Source organism: Gopherus evgoodei, chromosome 11, assembly GCF_007399415.2.
Source record: "Gopherus evgoodei ecotype Sinaloan lineage chromosome 11, rGopEvg1_v1.p, whole genome shotgun sequence".
NCBI classification, from domain to species: domain Eukaryota; kingdom Metazoa; phylum Chordata; order Testudines; family Testudinidae; genus Gopherus; species Gopherus evgoodei.
Genome location: NC_044332.1, coordinates 28,522,370 through 28,541,886, shown reverse-complemented (window position 1 = coordinate 28,541,886; position 19,517 = coordinate 28,522,370). Strand labels below are relative to the sequence as shown.

Below are 19,517 nucleotides of genomic sequence, written 5' to 3'. Positions count from 1 at the left end.
CAATATAAAACCATTTAAACAAATAAAACTACTTCAAGGTCTTCACATCTCTGTGCAGAGCAACTGATCTCATATCTGAGTATATAAAATAGTAGGTTTATTACTGTTACTATTTTTAATAAACAATACCTATTGGCCAGTGTAAAGCAAGGCAGGTTCCACATGAAACCTACTGGTCAATGTGTGTTGTGTCCCCCTCTGTTCACAGTGGTCACAGGAAGTGAGTCTGTTACAGTCTTCAGCTGTGGAGCCTGACTTTTTAACTCAAGCTGTAGAGACTTGTGCTTTTTGGCTCTGGACACCCTGGTGTCAACAAAAATAGGGGAGGGACTATCACACGTTGTATAGATACTGTTTCAATGTATAATTAAAACAGAATTTCTCAAAGGGTACCATTCCTCCCTGTGGAAAGAGCCAGCCGAAAGCTTATGTATGATTTAAGTCCCAATAATAGACCCAGTGCTACAGTGAATTTCACCCCTAAACCACAAATAGAAAATGTCATCTTAAGCCCTTATCCTGCAATGAATTCTTTATGGGCAGAGCCTTGTACCCACATGGAGTCCCAGTGAAGTCAGAGTCTGCCTTCATGAAGCTTGTTGCAGGTTCAGGGCCTTAATGCTTTTACATACAAACAGTAGCTCCTGTCTTAGAGTTCACCCAGTGATATGTAGAAGTGCACATGTAAATATGAAAGGCATATATCCTGTGTAGTTAGTATTTGTTTTCACATATTGCTTTTCTTTCCCTTTACCAAATGAATTTAATGCTTTTAATTTGGCACCTTCACAAGCCTGCTTCTCCACAGAAAGTCACATCAAGGGTAGTGGCATTGCAGGGTTATCTGATTGCCTTGTCAGTAGGGAATAATAATTTTCACTCCACTGAGCTGCATTTGACATTGCTTTTGACTCCTCTGTTATTCACCAATGAGGATGTAAACAGCAGAAACCTGCTTATTCATCATATGACTGTTTTTCAGTTCTCTATCAGGGTTTTTCTCTCATTGGTATCAATGTCTTTGTTTTGCTCTTGGAAACATAGTAAGTGCATTATGAACCACATTGTCAAATGATTAGAGGAGTATCTGCAGATGCAAAATTTACATGCACAGTTACCTGATTTGTCCATAAAGTAGGCATGCACTTTCATTTCTGACATGTTTGAAAATCTGGGCCTAGGCTTGTAGTACATGCTGCACATCTGTGTATTTATTATATTCACATACTTCCAATTTATACAAAAGACATCTACAGTAAATTTGTAGCAGTATAGTAATATTTTCCTCAATAAAATTTACTTTCTTCTGTCCAGTGAGTTTGTTTTTAAATGATTCATTCATTTTCATGCTAAGTATGTGATATACTCTTATTCTTATTTTTTAATACTTGTGTTGCATTATATTGGCCCCAAACAGGAATCAAGACCCTTTGTGGCTAACTACTGAATACACACATAACGGAAGAGCCCTGCCCTGAAGAGTACAATTAAAATATACAGCAAAAGACAACAGCTGGATGCAACAGATACACAGGAAGCACAAGGAAACAGTGAGAGGACTATCATTCGTGTAATAAGCAGCAGCCCTTGCTCTCATATCCTCTGACTCATACCCTTCTCCTCTTTACCTAATTAGGGTTTGCTTTTTTCATTTATGTTGCTATATTAATAAGAAACTCTCTTCCAGTTCTTGACAGCCATTTTTTCCTTATTTCTTTCAATGTATTGAATGCCCTCCAGATTAACACTGGAAACTATGCAAGTTTTGTGTGCTGTGTAGAACACTCTTTGAACATGAGGTGTGAGAGCCCTACTTATGCTGCTGCATACACCAAGGGATAAACCATGTTTCACAATCATAGAAATGTAGGGCTGGAAGGAACTTCAAGAAGTCATCAAGCCCCCTGCGCAGAGGCAGGACCAAATAAACCTAGACCAGTGCTTTTCAACCTTTTTTCATTTGCAGACCCCTAAAATTTTTTGAATGGAGGTGCAGACCCCTTTGGACATCTTAGACATAGTCTGTGGACCCCCAGGGGCCCACAGACCACAGATTGAAAACCACTGACTAGACTATTCATGGTAGACATTTGTCCAACTTGTTCTTTAAACCTCCAGTGATGAGGATTTTAGAAATTTTTTTCTAATATTTAACTTTAATCTCCTCTGCTGCAGATTAAGCCCATTACTTCTTGCCCTACCTCTAGGGGACATGGATAACAATTGTACACAGTCTTCTCTCTTTATAACAGCCTTTAACATATTTGAAAACTGTGTTAACATGCCCTCCCTCAGTCTTTTCTCAAGACTAAACATGCTCAATTTTTAAAAATCTTTTATCAATTTTGTTGCTGTCCTCTAGACTCTCTCCAATTTGTCCCCATCTTTCCTAAAGTCTGACACCCAGAACTGGACACAGTACTCCAGCTGAAGTCTTACCAGTGATGAGTAGACCAGGACAATCTTACATATGACACTTCTGTTGATCCAAAATCATTCTGGGATGTGATTTTTCACAGCTGCATTACATTGTTGACTCACATTTAATTTGTTATTCGCTCTCACAGCCAAATCCTCTTCAGCAGTACTACCACCTAATCATGCTCCCCCTCTTGTACTTATGCATTTGATTTTTCCTTCCTAAGTGAAGTATTTTGCACTTGTCTGTATTCAATTTCATCTTGTCAATTTCAGACCAATTTTCCAATTTGCCAAGGTTCTTTTAAATTTAAAGCCTGTCCTCTAAAGTGCTTGCAATTCTTCCCATGTTGATGTCACCTGCAAATTGTATAAGCATATTCTCCACTACATTATCCAAGTCATTAATACAAATACTGAATAGAACCGGACACAGGACTGTCCCTGTGGAACCCCACTACATAAGTCCCTTTCAATTTAACAGAGAACCATTGACAACCACTCTTTGAACTACAACTACGATCCTTCAACCCGTTGTGCCCCTACTTTGTAGTCATTTCATCTATACCACATTGTCCTGGTTTGTTTATAAGAATATCATGTGGGGCAGTCAAAAGCCTTACTAAAATCAAAATATCACATCTGTTGCTCCCCCCCCCCCAGCTTACTAGGCCAGTAACCCTGTCAAAGAACAAAATTAGGTTTGGCATGATTTATTCTTGATAAATCCATGCTGGCTATTCTTTAAAAGACTATTATCCTTTAGGTCCTTACACATTGATAATTTAATCATTTATTCCAGTATCTTTCAAGGTATCAAAATTAGGGTGACAGGTCTATAATTTCCCAGGTTCTCTTTGTTCTCCCTGCTAACAGGGAGTTTCACAATGGATTTTGGAAGGAAAGTGGGAAGGGGACAAGGTTCACTTGCCGTTCTTTAAAACCTGTAATCTAAACTATACTATACAAGGTTCACTTCCTGTTCTTTAAAACCTGTAAACTAAACTATATTCAAAACTTCTTGATTTAAACAATACCTTTTCATTAGCTAGGTAGCTGTAGGAAAGAATGCAGGCAGAAACCCACCAGCAGAGTGAGGGCTACCTAGTTTATTGTGCTGAGTGTGGCATGTCTGATTACCTGCCCTCTGGGCGGTTGGCGCATGTGTGCATTCGGTGCAAGGAGCTCCTGGCCCTCAGAGACAGCGTACAGGCTTTGGTGGCAGGGTGGCAGAACTGGAAGAGCTAAAGGAGGCAGAGAGGTATGTTGATGAGGCTTTTCGGGACACTGTAGAATTATCCCACCTGGTCAGACAGCCCCTGCCCTGTTGAGGAGAATGAAAGGTCCAGGGAAGCAGAGCAGTCAGTTGGAACCCTCCTTCCAGATGGTGTTAGGGTATCCTCTCGCACTGAGGTTACCTCTCTGGGGGAGGGAACTCCAGTCACTAGGAAAAGGCAGGTGTTAGTAATGGGAGATTCGATCATTAGAAACATAGATAGCTGGGTTTGTGATGACCGGGAGAACCATATGTGACTTGCCTGCCTGGCGTGAAGGTTGCGGATCTCTTGAGGCATCTAGATAGACTTATATATAGAGCTGGGGAGGAGCTGGTGGTCGTGGTACATGTAGGTACCAATGACATAGGGAAGGGTAGGAGAGACGTTCTGGAGGCCAAATTTAGGCTGCTAGGGAAGAGACTGAAATCCAGGACCTCTATGGTGGCATTCTCAGAAATGCTCCCAGTTCCATGCACAGGGCCAGGCAGGTAGGCAGGCAGAACTTTAGAGTCTCAATGCATGGATGAGATGATGGTATAGAGAGGAGGGCTTTAGGAACTGGGGAAACTTTTGGGACAGGGGGAGCCTATACAGGAGAGATGGGCTCCACCTGAACCAAAGGGGAACCAGACTGCTGGCACTTAACATTAAAAAGTTTGCAGAGCAGTTTTTAAACTAACAGATGGGGCCGGGGGGAAGCCGACTGCTATAGAGGAGCATGTGGATAGTACAGAAACGTCTCTTGGGGAGAGTCTATTGATAGAGATTCTCTAGGTTTTAGTCAGATGGAGAGGATGGAAGAGAATAATCTAGGGGCCAGATTAGATGAGAAACATTCACGTAAAGAATTGGACACATCAGAAAAGGGCAGACAAATAAAAGTGACAATTTTTTAAAGTGCTTGTATATAAATGCTAGAAGTCTAAATAATAAGAAGAGTGAACTAGAATGCCTCGTGATAAAGGAGGATATTGACTTAACAGGTATCACAGAAAGAACATAAATTGGGCAAAAGTCAACCTGGTTTCTGTAAAGGGAAATCATATCTTACTAATCTATTAGAGTTCTTTGAAGGGGTCAAAAAACATGTGGACAAGGGAGATCCAGTGGACATAGTGTACTTAGATTTCCAGAAAGCCTTTGACAAGGTCTCTCACCAAAGACTTACGTAAATTAAGTTGTCATGGGATAAGAGGGAAGATCCTTTCATGGACTGAGAACTGGTTAAAAGACAGGGAACAAAGGGTAGGAATAAATGATAAATTCTCAGAATGGAGAGGGGTAACAAATGGTATCCCCCAAGGGTCAGTCCTAGGACCAATCCTATTCAACTTATTCATAAATGATCTAGAGAAATGGGTAAAAAGTGAGGTGGCAAAGTTTGCAGATGATAGTAAACAAGAAAAAGATCTTGAAGTCATTGTGGATAGTTTTCTAAACACATCCATGCTGTATGCAGCGGCAGTCAAAAAAGCAAACAGGATGTTAGGAATCATTAAAAAGGGGATAGAAAATAAGACTGATATTATCTTATTGCCCTTATATAAATCCATGGTACGCTGACATCTTGAATACTGCGTACAGATGTGGTCTCCTCATCTCAAAAAAGATATACTGACATTAGAAAAGGTTCAGAGAAGGGCAACTAAAATGATTAGGGGTTTGGAACGGGTCCCATATGAGGAGAGATTAAAGAGGCTAGGACTTTTCAACTTGGAAAAGAGGAGACTAAGGGGGGATATGACAGAGGTATATATAATCATGAGTGATGTAGAGAAAGTAAATAAGGAAAAGTTATTTACTTGTTTCCATAATACAAGAAGTAGGGGCCACGAAATGAAATTAATGGCGGCAGGTTTAAAACAAATAAAAGGAAGTTCTTTTTCACATAGCGCACAATCAACTTGTGGAACTCCTTGCCTAAGGAGGTTGTGAAGGCTAGGACTATAACAGTGTTTAAAAGAGAACTGGATAAATTCATGGAGGTTAAGTCCGTAATGGATATTAGTAAGGAAGTGTGTCCCTAGCCTCTGTTTGTCAGAGGGTGGAGCTGGATGGCAGGAGAGAGATCACTTGATCATTGCCTGTTGGGTTCACTCCCTCTGGGGCACCTGGCATTGGCCACTGTTGGTAGACAGGATACTGGGCTAGATGGACCTTAGGTCTGACCCAGTACAGCCATTCTTATGTTCTTATGTAATATTCTTTAACCTGTTCTTTCCCTGTTTTGACTTGCTTTTCTCCCCCCCACCACCCTTATTGTTAATATTGTGTTGAGGATCTTATCATTATTAAGTTTTTTACTGAAGACAAACACAATATGCATTAAACTCCTCAGCCTTCTTGATGTTGTCAGTTTGCTGAATCCCTTATGTAAATAATCAGATCAAGTCACATAGGAGTTACTCAAACTAGTGATACAGTTATCTAAGTTTTCTGTGGAACATATTTGGGGCCTGACTAAAACAGGAGTCTTTCCTTTAATGACAGTATTCTTTGGAGCAGGCCATAATGGCATAAATCTCTCCTTGAACCTTTCTTTCCTGTTTGACTGATGTAGTAAAGGCTTTGGTGACTCAGAGTATTGAAGCCACTGTATGAAAAAATTGACTATATTGTATTAACTGAGAATTTTTGCCTTCAAAGTACAATCTTACAATGTGGAAGCACTGTCAGATAAGGTGGATCCTGTAAGGGAAATTAAGCTGTTTAACTAAGAATCCTGTCCACTAGGTGTCTCTCTTGAAAATAATGGCAAAGGCAAAATATAAAAAGTGCGTATCATGTATATAATACCCAATATTTCTTTCCAGAGCAAGTGTTGTTCATACTGCACTAAATGACTTATGGTTTATGTTCAAATTTTTCTCCAACTTCTATTCTAGCTAGATAAGGCAACAGACGCCACTGAGCCTTTTCCCAGCAGGAGCCACATCTTTTTAGCACAGTGGGGTGTTCTAGGCAGGCACATACTGCCAGAGCAATAATAGTTTTTTCAAATACCTATCACTATTTTAATATCTGCATTTGGTTACAATGTATTGAGGATTTTTAAACAGTGAAGCATATGTAGCTATTTATAGTCTACTGGTAACTTAAAGATGTTCAACACAGTTAATGTTCTTTCTACAATATTTTAGTGATCTAGCTGGGAAAATAGTAGGATAATTTAAATCTCTATAAGTCAAGATGGGCACATCTCCAGCAATCAACCAAAATGCAGTATTGCCCAAATCCCTACAATTAGTAAGTCCACCATCAGTGAAGGCTAACACTACAATTATAATAATACGGCATTGTATTTCTCAGCAGGATGCCCAGCCCTTGATGTGCAGCAGGACTGAGAGTATTCAGTTCCCAATTCATAGCAATGAAAACGTCAAAGTTGTTTTAAGCATGAGACATTTTTATAAATAAAAATGTGCCACTGCTTTCAATGTGCTTTGGATCAAACCCATACTCATTTCAGGAACAGTGATGAGAATATCTTTTATATTATTTTAGAGTTTTCCTTAAAAATACTGCAGATGGAATAAATTGTAACTACATTCTCTCTTTTTAGAGCATTTCTTTGGCTATAAGTACATAGCTTTCCTGGCATTGCTAATTCTCAGTTCCATATCTGAAAGAATGGAGGGATCTGTACTCTCAAGGAGGGTGAGCATTTTCAGACATGGGCCATGATCCAGACACTTGTTTGTAATATTGCCGAATCCTGCTATGTTTCCTTATGTAAGTAGTCCTTACTGGCTTAAGTCAACAGGATGGCTCAATCTAACTGTCATTGAAGTCAATGGAAATCTTTGCCAAATTCAGTCAATACTGGCTCAGGTCCTCATGAATGCTGTGTAGATTTACTAAGAAACATTCTTTTATATACAGGAAAATAAATCAATGTAAATTACTGCCTGCTGCTCAACATCAACACTCAGCATTCCTCAGCTATCATTTCACATTCTCATCACAGGTATAGCAAACCTCTATATTCACTCTTGCTAACAGATGTTATATGGTTGTATAGTTTGCCAAAATTCCTCCATTCACAGAGTGGAGAATATATCCTATAAGAAATATTCCAGGGATGTCAAAAGAAAGCCATAAAAGAGAGGGATGGTTAAGTGCATCTATTTAAAAACATAGCTCTGAGGAATGACATAGCTGGGTCTGCAAGACGAGGCAGCATATTAGCATTCTATTTCCAGCCCTCAGTGTGGCTTCCTGTGTTTGCAGTACTGAGCTAATTGAACTACAGTGATAGCTTGGTCTGACAGCTTCAGCCAATGGAGTCCGAGACTGCAAAGATCAAATTTTTCTTTGTGACCCACGACCACTGACTACAAATGCTTACTGGCCCTGAAAACATTTGTATAGTCTGACAAATGTATCCAGCGCTGGCAGACTGTAAGAGCATTTTAAAATGTTTGGCACTCCCATTATTAAAATAATTTTCAGTCTTTTTGTTGCTGTTGAATGTTAATGTCAGAGTTTATAATTGTCCTGTGAAGTCTGTGAGGCTGTGTGAGTCCCATGCTCCTGCTCTCATCTTATATAGTTCCTGTGTCCCTATCTGAGGAGTTGAAATGGACAGAGGAGGGAGATTTAGAAAGGCAAAAAGTGGAGTGTCCAACTCCATTTGGACCTTCGAAAATATTCCCCATAGCCCAGCGGTTCTATAGGCGCAGGAACTAGGGGGTCTCAAGTTGCCGGCCCGGGGTCCTGGCTGCCACCCCGCACGCCCAGACTCCCAGCCTCAGCAGGGGGGTGGGGGAGGGAGAGAGTGGACAGGGGTAAGGGGGCTGGCTTTCAGCACCCCCACTATTAAAAATGTTCCAGCGCCACTGAGCAGTTCTCAACCTATTTACCATTATGGGCCACATATGCAGCTCTCTGTGTGTTATGTGGGCCTCATCCACACACTATATATATACACATTACCTGTATGGCCTTGAGGATGTCACATGGGCGACAGCTGTGTGCTGATGGGGCTACGGGTTGAGAATCACTGCCATAGACAAATGTTAGGTGAGGCCTTCACTATGTCAAGACATTTCTTTAGGGTATGTTTCTTTAGGGTATGTTTGCCCTTTAGGATGTTGCCCCTAAACTCCTCCCATTCACACACAAAAACCTCTCACCTGAGTTTAGTGGTGCTTGCAACTCAGCTCAGGCTAGCCAGCCCAGCTTGGGGGTAGAGCCCAGGTTCTGCTTTCATTCAGGCTGTTAACCCACCCACTTTGCAGTCAGCACTTGAACTAAATCACTCAAGCTTTGATAGTCCTCCAGTGTGTTCCCCCAGTTCCTCCCTGTACTCAAAAGGAAAGAGCAGTTCTCCCACATTTCACTGGAAAAGAATCATAGAGTGGCTCAGCTTACTGCAGCGTAAGTATAAGTGGGGGAATGGTCCTGCTATTGTTGGGAATTTCCTGGCTTTTACACTACCCTAGTGGAATTGGCTAGTGAAAGGATCTGAGCCCTTGCTCCCACTCCCTTAACCCAGAGGCCTGCCTGACCTTGAGGACTCCCCTTCCACACTTCTATATGGCAGAGTCCTCATAATCCCATAAGGATTCCTGTGGGGCTTGATCCCCTGTCTTGTCATGGTCTTTTATGACAGGGCTAGATTGTCCCCACTCTGGGGTACTCACTCCACTCTGGATGCTTCCCTGACCCACTGTTCACTGCATATAGTTCAAGCAAATACAATTTATTAAACAGCAATCAATTTTAAAAAATAAGGAAAAAATGGGAAAAGTTAAAGGGAAACGTAACCCCACTCTGTGGCATGGGGACATCACAAACAGCTGTCTCTGGAATATAAGGAAAGTTCACAGCCTGTTCCTCACATGGGCCAGGTCAGGGATGCCGCAGGTCAGACTCTTGCTCTGGTGGTGGTCATACGCCTTCAGGCTCTTGGTGGCAGGACCCTTCTTCCCCCCACCCCATCACCCCTGGTCCCATCGGGGTTATGAACCCCCTCCAAGTCTGGCCTGCAAGCCCTCTTGGCTGGGAGCATCTCCCTGTGCTGGGCCTGCTTCACAGGTTCCCCCTCATGCTTCCCAGCCACACACTGCACCTGGTTCGAGACAGCTCCAGCCCCACTTCCACTCTGCCTCAGCTCTCCTGCTGCTGTTGCTCAGCCTCCAGTGCAGCTCCCTGGGCTGCTTCTCTGGTCTTGGTTGCTGCAGCTCTGCTCTCAGTGCAGCTCTCTGGGCTGCTTCTCTGGCGCTGCTGCTGCTGCTGCTCTGCTCTGCTCAGTTTAACTCAGGCTGCTTCTCTGGTTCGCTTTGGCTCTGGTGCAGCTCAGGATCCTGCTCTCTCCTTAGCTCAGCCCCACTCTGGTCTGGCAGCTCCAGCTCACATGGAGGACGGGACCCCTGGCTTCCTGAGTCCCTCATTAGCCTGCCTGCCCTGTCAATCAGGCTGACCTGGAGCGTTGGCTTCTCCCCATTGCCTGTGGGGACTGTCAGTCTCAGGGTCCTGGTTTCCAATTGACCCTTCCCCTTTCTTTGATACTAGGAAATGGCCAGCCAAACCCCCCCACTAAATTTTAGCAAGGGGCCAGCAATCCCCTTACATTAAGAACCATTGGCTGTGCTCACGGAAGTCCTGTGGGTGCAGTCAGTGAGTGCACCGTAACTCGGGTAGGACTTTGCAGTGTGGTTGCTCACACCAGGAGAGGCTAACCCCAGTGCCAATCATTTGGGCTAACTGCAGTAAAGACATACTCTTACTTCTCTCTCCAATTTATTATTTTTACTGATAACTGTAGTTATCATCTTTACAGTGAGGATACTCTACTGCACATATGGTTTTAAAACTTTAAATTATTCCATCCTCTCTGTCTGCTTTGACTCTGTAAACATGTGGCTTTCTCTCAACTTCCTTCCTTAATATGGTGACCATATTTCCCAAAGGGAAAACAGGACACCGCATGGGGCTGGCCTGAGCCCTCTCCCACGCTACGGGACTGGACTGACCCACTCGTCGGAGCCCCCCTTCCCACGCATGGGGCAGGCAGGGCTTGGATGAGCATACAAGATAGGGTGACCATATTTCCCAAAGGCCGGGGCTGACATCACTGCTTGCTCAAGCCCTGCCTGCCCCCCACCAGAGCCCTGTCCCCACGCTCCGCGTCCAGGGCTAACATCACTGCTGACTCCCCTGCACAATCCTCTGAACCCCATTTTTTGGCAAAATTGGGCATTTGTCCCGTTTGCTCTTGCCAACTGAGCAAACGGGACAAATGCCCATGTTTGCCAAAAAAGTCAGGATGGCCACAACAGGACTTAAAAAAGGGATTGTTCCGGCCAAAATGGGACATATGGTCACTCTGTTCCTTAAGCTAAATGTCTCAAAGATAGGAATGTTTTACTTGGGAAAGCACAACTTCATCTCCTTTCTCCTTTCTTCCCTAACACCTCTCATTTGCCTGATTGCCTCTCATTCGTGTTGTTTGTCTGTAATCTTGTCATCATCCTTGACTTAGAAGACTTTTCCCTCCTACATCTCCTGGCTTGGACATCTGCTTTTGACAAGCCCCACAACACTATGCATGCCATGGACTTGCCTGCCTCTGCTGAAATTCTCATCTATTCCTTCGCCTCCCTTTGCTTGCAGTACTGCCACTCCCTTCTCAGAAACCTCTCCAAGTTTCTAGCTGTCATATGCAAAGTAAAACCACACCAACTCCATCCTTAGGGCTCGTCTACACTGGCAAGTTTCTGAGCAGTAAACCAGCTTTTTGCACTCAAACTGCAGACGTGTACACACTGCCAAGCCACTTTGTGCACAGAAACTCCTCAGTTGCAGCGCTGTAAAAAATCCACCTAGACGAGATTCATAAGGCTATTTGCCAGAGGCTCCTGCACTCTATTGCCAGTGTAGACACTTGATTGCTCTCTGCTTTGTAATTGGCCTCCGGAGCTGACTCATAATGCCTCAAGTGACCACTCTGCTCATTGTTTTAAACTCAGCTGCCCTAGAGACGTGTGCCCCTCCCCTTTCAAAGCACCATTTCTGACAGCTGTTGTGTGCTGTGCTCATCTGCTCTGGGACACAAAGCAAACCATTAATGTGGAATGCTTGTGTTGTTGAACACAGAGGGTGTGTGTGTGTGTGAGAGAGAGAGAGAGAGAGAGAGAGAACGATTACTGTGCAGAGAGCCCAGGGAGGGAGGCAGGGACTGATGGCAGGGTTTCCCCCTCTCCCTGCCTCAGGACTGATTGCTTCCTGAACTTACAAGACAGCATGCTGACACACTCTCTGTCCCCCAAAACACACAGTCTCTCTCCTTCCCTCCATACACACAGTCTCTTCCTGTCACACACTTTCCCCCATCACTTCAGTTGAAAAGCAGCTGGCAATGTAGTAGGATGCCCATGGAACAATAGGATTGGGAAACCTGTGTCATGTGATGCTGTGCCTGCCCCATGAGACATTGCAAACCCTTCCCAAAGCACCCTGTGGCCAGTTGCACAGTCGGATAGCTTCTACAATGCACTGCTGTCTTTGCCATTGTAAGAGCTGCTAATGTGGATGCACTCCAGCGTCACAAGGAGCACAGTGTGGAGATACAGTAGTTTAATTCCAGCATTTTAATAAAAGTTGTATAACTTGTGGCACAGAAACTTGCCAGTGTAGACGTACCCTTAGTTTCACTAACTTCCTGTTCCATTCAGGATGTTCTCCCTCAGTAGTGCCTACTACCTGAAATTTTATGTTCTTCCTGATCGTTTCTCTCCTTTCATCTAGCACTGATCACCCTTCTAGCGTTTCACACAGACTTGCCACTGTTGGAGCCAAGATCCTTCTCCTTTGTAGGTCTTGCCATCTGGAACAGGTTTCCTATATCTCTTTGCCACATTGACTTTCATACTATTTTCAGATCTCATCTAAAAAACTAGTGTTTCTTCCCTTCCCATGTGTCTTAACTCTTTTGTCTCTGCTTTTATGTTTGTCTGTAACAATACTACTTAAAGCAAAATTACACATTGTAGCATGTAATTGATGTTACTTACTTCCAAACAGCAGGAAATGCTGTAAAAGTGAGAGAGGTCTGAGTGTCTTGGGCTTTCCGAAGCATTCCAAGAGCATTTCTTTAAACACCTAAAGGGCTCAAAATGATTTCCCTTGTGGAGGGAAATCTCCCATTGGCTTCAGTAGAATTTTTCTTTAAAATGAACTGCACGATCGGGCTCCAAATTAATTTAACTCTGAATACTGCCATATTCCAGAAAACTGTGCAACACACACACACACACACACACACACACACACACACACACACACACACACACACACACACACACACACTTCTTTTCCTGTTATTTCTGATTTTGTGCATGGAAAATTTGCCTTTTCTATTCAGACACGCCACCCAATCTTGGTTGATTCATGCTATGATATAATCAACTGTTTGGCACAGCCCAGTTGCTACCATGGTGATGAACTGTGACATGCCAGAATAACTCAGGTAAGATCAGATTGAATTTTTGCCGAAAGCTCTTCCCCTTTGACAGTTAAAGTGGTGCAGCAGCAATGCATATTGTTGCTCCTTAAAAAGTACTGCCTTAATATTTCCTGGCTGCTCTCAGCATCGTTCTTAGAACTCCATAGCATTTTATTGTTTTTTTATTTGTATGCCTACTGGCAGAGAGCAGCAGCCTCTGGCCAGAGCTAATTATTTTATTAGGTCAGACCTGTAGCCAAGATTAGATAGCACAGGTTGTATCAGGTACAGATGGAAACAAAATCCTGTAGGCAGAGTATCCAGAGATGCACATCATGGAGGTTGGAGAATTAGGATAACACTTGCAATCTAAAAGGTATGGCCAAGATTAGCAGATGCTTAATTTAAGCATAAATGATAGTGAGAGTAAACATTTGTTTTGAAGCTCTTATTTCCTTTCCTGTCAAAAGCAAAATATAGGTGCCAACTCTGGTCAATTTTTCCTGAATATGGCATACTGGCCGTCCTGAATGATTTCTGGTAGAAAATAGTGTGTGTGCCAGTAATGGCTATTTAGTGGTGAAATCCTATCTGTATGTCATTACTGACTGATTTGTGGAGAATATTATAGAGTTCCCAGTACTGCTTTGTGGCAGATTTTGTACAGATGCTGATACTCATTGATTAGTGGTTGGATATTACTAGGGCTGTCGATTAATCGCAGTTAACGCACGTGATTAACTAAAAAAAATTAATCATGATTAATCACAGTTTTAATTGTACTGTTAAGCAATAGAATACCAATTGAAATTTATTAAATATTTTGAATGTTGTTCTACTTTCATATATACTGTATTCTGTGTTGTAATTGAAATCAAAGTATACATTATTTTTATTACATTTGTGCTGTAAAAATGATAAACAAAAGAAATAGTATTTTTCAGTTCACCTCATACAAGTACTGTAATTTAATCTCTTTGTCGTGAAAATGCAACTTACAAATGTAGATTTGTTTTGGTTACATACCTACACTCAAAACCAAAACAATGTAAAACTTCAGAGCCTACCAGTCCACTCAGTCCTATGTCTTGTTCAGCCAATCACTCAGACAAACAAGTTTGTTTACATTTTACAGCAGATAATGCTGCCCTCTTCCTATTTAAAATGTCACTGGAAAGTGAGAACAGGCATTTGCATGGCACTTTTGTAGCCAGCACTGCAAAGTATTTACGTGCCAGTTATGCTAAAAATTCATATGCTCCTTCATGCTTCGGCCACCATTCCAGAGAACGTGCTTCCATGCTGATGATGCTTGTTAAAAAAAATGTGTTAATTACATGTGTGATTGAACTCCTTGGGGGAGAATTTTATGTCCTCTGCTCTGTTTTACCTGCATTCTGCCATATATTTAATGTTATAGCAGTCTTGGATGATGACCCAACACAATTTGTTTTAAGAATGCTAAACCCAGGGTTGTGAGTTCAATCCTTGAGGGAGGCCATTTCGGGATTTAGTTAGGGATTGCTCCTGCTTTGAGCAGGGGGTTGGACTAGATGATCTCCTGAGGTCTCTTCCAACCCTAATAATCTATGATCCTATGAACACTTTCACTGCAGATTTGACAAAACACAAAGAAGGTACCAATGTGAGATTTCGAAAAATAGCTACAGCACTTGACCCAAGGTTTAAGAATCTGAAGTGCCTTCCAAAATCTGAGAGGGATAGGTGTGGAGTATGCTTTCAGAAGTCTTAAAAGAGCAACACTCCAATGCGGAAACTACAGAACCCGAACCACCAAAAAAGAAAAACTCAACCTCTGCTGGTGATATCTGACTCAGATATTGAAAATGAACATGCATCTGTCTGCACTACTTTGGATTGTTATCAAGCAGAATCCATCATCAGTATGGAAGTATGTCCTTGGGAATGGTGGTTTAAGCACGAAGGGCCATATGAATCTTTAGCACATCTGGCAGGTAAATATCTTACGACGCCAGCTAAAACAGTGCCATGAGAACACCTGTTCTCACTTTCAGGTGACATTGTAAACAAGAAGTGGGCAGCATGATCTCCTGCAGAGGTAAACAAACTTGTTTGTCTGAGTGATTGGCTGAATAAGAAGTAGGACTGATTGGACTTGTAGGCTCCAAAATTTTACATTGTTTTATTTTTGAATGCAAATACCACAGGGGGTATCGGTAGGGGGTGATGAGGGGCGGATACCACAGCATGTATTGCTAAGAAGTAATAAGGGGTGAATGCCACAGAAGGTGTTGATAGGGGGTGATGAGGGCGGGCACCACAGGGGGTGTCGGTACCAGATGATGAGGGCAGATACCACAGGGAGTGTCGGTAGGGGGTGATGAGGGGTGGACACTACAGGGGGTGTCGGTAGGAAGTAATGAGGAGCGGAGACCATAGAGGGTGTCGGTACCAGATGATGGGGGCGGAGACCACAGGAGTTTCGGTACCAGATGATGAGGGCGGAGACCACAGGGGTGTCGGTAGGAGGTGATGGGGGCAGACACCACAGGGGTGTCGGTACCAGATGATGAGGGCGGACACCACAGGGGGTGTGGGTAGAAGGTGATGGGGGAGGATACCACAGGAGTTTCAGTACCAGATGATGAGGGCGGAGACCACAGGGGGTATCAGTAGGGGGTGATGAGGGGCGGAGACCACAGAGGTGTCGGTAGGGTGTGATGAGGGGCAGACACCACAGGGGTGTCGGTACCAGATGATGAGGGCGGACACCACAGGGGGTGTGGGTAGGAGGTGATGGAGGAGGATACCACAGGGGGTGTCGGTACCAGATGATGAGGGTGGAGACCACAGGGGGTGTCGGTAGGGGGTGATGAGCGGATACCACAGGGGGTGTGGGTAGGAGGTGATGGAGGCAGATACCACAGGGGGTGTTGGTACCAGAGGATGAGGGTGGAGACCGCAGGGGGTGTGGGTAGGAGGTGATGGAGTGATCAGGAGTGGATACCACAGGGGGTGTGGGTAGGGGGTGATGGAGGCAGATACCACAGGGGGTGTTGGTACCAGATGATGAGGGCAGAGACCACAGGGGGTGTGGGTAGAAGGTGATGGAGGCAGATACCACAGGGGGTGTTGGTACCAGATGATGAGGGCAGAGACCACAGGGGGTGTGGGTAGGAGGTGATGGAGGCAGATACCACAGGGGGTGTAGGTACCAGAGGATGAGGGTGGAGACCGCAGGGGGTGTGGGTAGGAGGTGATGGAGGCAGATACCACAGGGGGTGTCGGTACCAGAGGATGAGGGTGGAGACCGCAGGGGGTGTGGGTAGGAGGTGATGGAGTGATCAGGAGTGGATACCACAGGGGGTGTGGGTAGGGGGTGATGGAGGCAGATACCACAGGGGGTGTGGGTACCAGAGGATGAGGGTGGAGACAGCAGGAGGTGTCGGTAGGAGGCGATAGGGGCGGATACCAGAGGGGGTGTGGGTAGGAGGTGATGGAGGCAGATACCACAGGGGGTGTTGGTACCAGAGGATGAGGGTGGAGACCGCAGGGGGTGTGGGTAGGAGGTGATGGAGGCAGATACCACAGGGGGTGTCGGTACCAGATGATGAGGGTGGAGACCACAGGGGGTGTCGGTAGGGAGTGATGGGGTGATGAGGAGTGGATACCGCAGGGGGTGTTGGTACCAGAGGATGAGGGTGGAGACCACAGGGGGTGTGGGTAGGAGGTGATGGAGGCAGATACCACCGGGGGTGTCGGTACCAGAGGATGAGGGTGGAGACCGCAGGGGGTGTGGGTAGGAGGTGATGGAGTGATCAGGAGTGGATACCACAGGGGGTGTGGGTAGGGGGTGATGGAGGCAGATACCACAGGGGGTGTGGGTACCAGAGGATGAGGGTGGAGACCGCAGGAGGTGTCGGTAGGAGGCGATAGGGGCGGATACCAGAGGGGGTTTGGGTACCAGATGATGAGGGCAGAGACCACAGGGGGTGTGGGTAGGAGGTGATGGAGGCAGATACCACAGGGGGTGTCGGTACCAGAGGATGAGGGTGGAGACCGCAGGGGGTGTGGGTAGGAGGTGATGGAGGCAGATACCACAGGGGGTGTCGGTACCAGAGGATGAGGGTGGAGACCGCAGGGGGTGTGGGTAGGAGGTGATGGAGGCAGATACCACAGGGGGTGTCGGTACCAGAGGATGAGGGTGGAGACCGCAGGGGGTGTGGGTAGGAGGTGATGGAGGCAGATACCACAGGGGGTGTCGGTACCAGAGGATGAGGGTGGAGACCGCAGGGGGTGTGGGTAGGAGGTGATGGAGGCAGATACCACAGGGGGTGTCGGTACCAGAGGATGAGGGTGGAGACCGCAGGAGGTGTCGGTAGGAGGCGATAGGGGCGGATACCAGAGGGGGTGTGGGTAGCGGGTGACGAAGGCTGAGATCCGGGGCTTTCACCGATACCCCCGCGCCTGGGCGGACCGGGGCAGGTAGAGTAAGGGGCCCTCCGGGACGCGCCCTGCAGGCTGTTACCGGGGCTGATGTGCCCAGCTCGCTGCTCCTTGCCCCGGCCCACGCCGCGGGAGGGCGCTCCACGCTGTGCCGGGGCTGCCCCCTGGCGTGCGGGACGGGGAGCGCCGGGAGGGCGGAGTCCTGGCTGGCTGGGTCAGGCCCTCCCCTCCCCTCCCCTCCCCTCCCTTCCGCGCTGTAGCTCCAGCCGGCACCTTGCAGCAGCCGCCGCTGGAGGCCGGGTCGGCTACTGAGCCCCGCCGCGCTCGTGCGCAGAGGAGTTGGCGGCGGCGGCGGCTGGGGATGGTGCGCGGCCCCCGCCGCAGCACAGCGGCAGTGCGCTCCGGGAGCAGCCGCGAGAGACCCCCCGCCACGAGGTGAGTCATTGCCCGTCGCCTCCACATGCCCTCGGGGGAGAGAGGGAAATCTGCCCCGGCTTGGTGCCCCTCCCGCCTCAGCTGGCTGAGAACTGGAGGCTCTGGGCGGGGTGGGGAGGATTCCCGGGGGGCTGGCAGTGACCTGTGTCTGCTGTGACTACACTGGATCCCAGACTTGTGCCGGTGTGTCGTTACACCGGCAGCTGCTGTTCCTTTATTCCAGAGGACGTTTTATTTACCGGAGTGTAACCCCATCCTTTCCCCTCCCCGCCCCGGCTGGGATCGACACGGGGCTTTGCGTGCTGCCCGGTCTGGGGAAAGCAGCGCCGGCTCCACCATTGGTGCCACAGCAGCTGGGAGGTGAGACTGAGTCATCCGGTTCCTATTTGTTTTGTAATGTGAAAGCTGCTGCACCGCCCGGGCATGGACTTCCGCAAACGTAACTGCACTTGCAAACAAAGGCGCTGCGGAGCAGAGTGCCCGGGGCTGCGTGCGGAGGAGCCATCGCTCCCCCGACATGCACCTGTCCGTCGGCATGAAACCCCCCTGCCCGGCCAGCCAGCTGTTGTCTTTTTACATCGACAGATGTCATCTCTGCACCACTGCCAAGCTAGGTCCGTTTGAATGAGTGATACCACAAACTGAATGAATTACCGAGCAAAATGGAATGAGATTTACATGTCTCTTTGGAGCACAGTTAGAAGCCTTTATCACAAGGAGGTGGCCTTTAAAATAACCAGAAATAAGGGTGTGGCCCTTCAAATGGGTAAAACTGGAAGAAGGGAAGGAGCAGGCATAATTGCTGGGACCAAATGTTTTTGCTAGCAGGCTTTTCTGTGATGAGATGAGGCACAATTCTTCTTAATTGTGCAGGAGGATTTAGCAGTTATGGGGATTGCTTTGAGGGTGTTTCTCACTGTGATAATGGAGACTTGCTTTGGTTCATTTTTCTGACCACACACCAGTCTTCCAGCTTGCTCTTCCCGCATGTGGGAACCAGTCCGATTTTCTTTCTATCTAAAGTATTAAGAGGCTCATAATCATCATGCTAGCTAAGCTTCTCTTGCAGCTAGTGCAGCCCTCTCTTCTCCTTCCTCCCTCATAACCTGCAGTGGCTCCCCTCTACTTTGAAGATGATCTATATCTCCCACCCCTATTTCTCCAAGTATTTGCTTTCTTCCCTTACATTGTAGTTGGGAGATGTTTAGGTATTTTCCTCAGGTTGAATCCTCTCTCATAGCACTTTCCTGGTATCTCTGAGATTTATTCTTCAAATATGTTTGATCTTTCTGATTGACAAACAGGTTTCTGTTTAACCAGTTTTCCCAGGTCCTTATAAGAACATGAATGTTTCGGATGGATGGGCACACATGCTGCTTTTTGAGGAAACTGGTCACATCCAATCTTTCCTCTTAGTTTGAATCTTTGGCATCTGCTGTGGTTGGACTATAACCTCCATCGGACGCTAGCCTCGTTCTCTAGAAATTGCAGCAACTCAGTATTCAGTGTTG

At 46.0% G+C, this 19,517-nt stretch overlaps 1 protein-coding gene across 8 annotated transcripts in view; it reads left to right on the top strand.

Annotated features, from left to right (window-relative positions):
* The first annotated feature begins 13,452 nt into the window (after window positions 1-13,452).
* The window catches only part of MFSD6 (major facilitator superfamily domain containing 6), a 56,607-nt gene continuing 50,542 nt past the window's right edge, over window positions 13,453-19,517 (top strand). For 2 of the 8 annotated variants that reach the window (XM_030579958.1, XM_030579957.1), the window contains exon 1: window positions 17,884-18,006. The gene's annotated coding sequence lies outside the window, so the exon portion shown is untranslated. Of the gene's footprint in view, window positions 13,520-17,882; window positions 18,007-18,197; window positions 18,367-18,494; window positions 18,621-19,517 lie in introns of those variants that run through there. The other 6 variants (XM_030579950.1, XM_030579951.1, XM_030579954.1 and 3 more) reach the window with 5 other exon arrangements.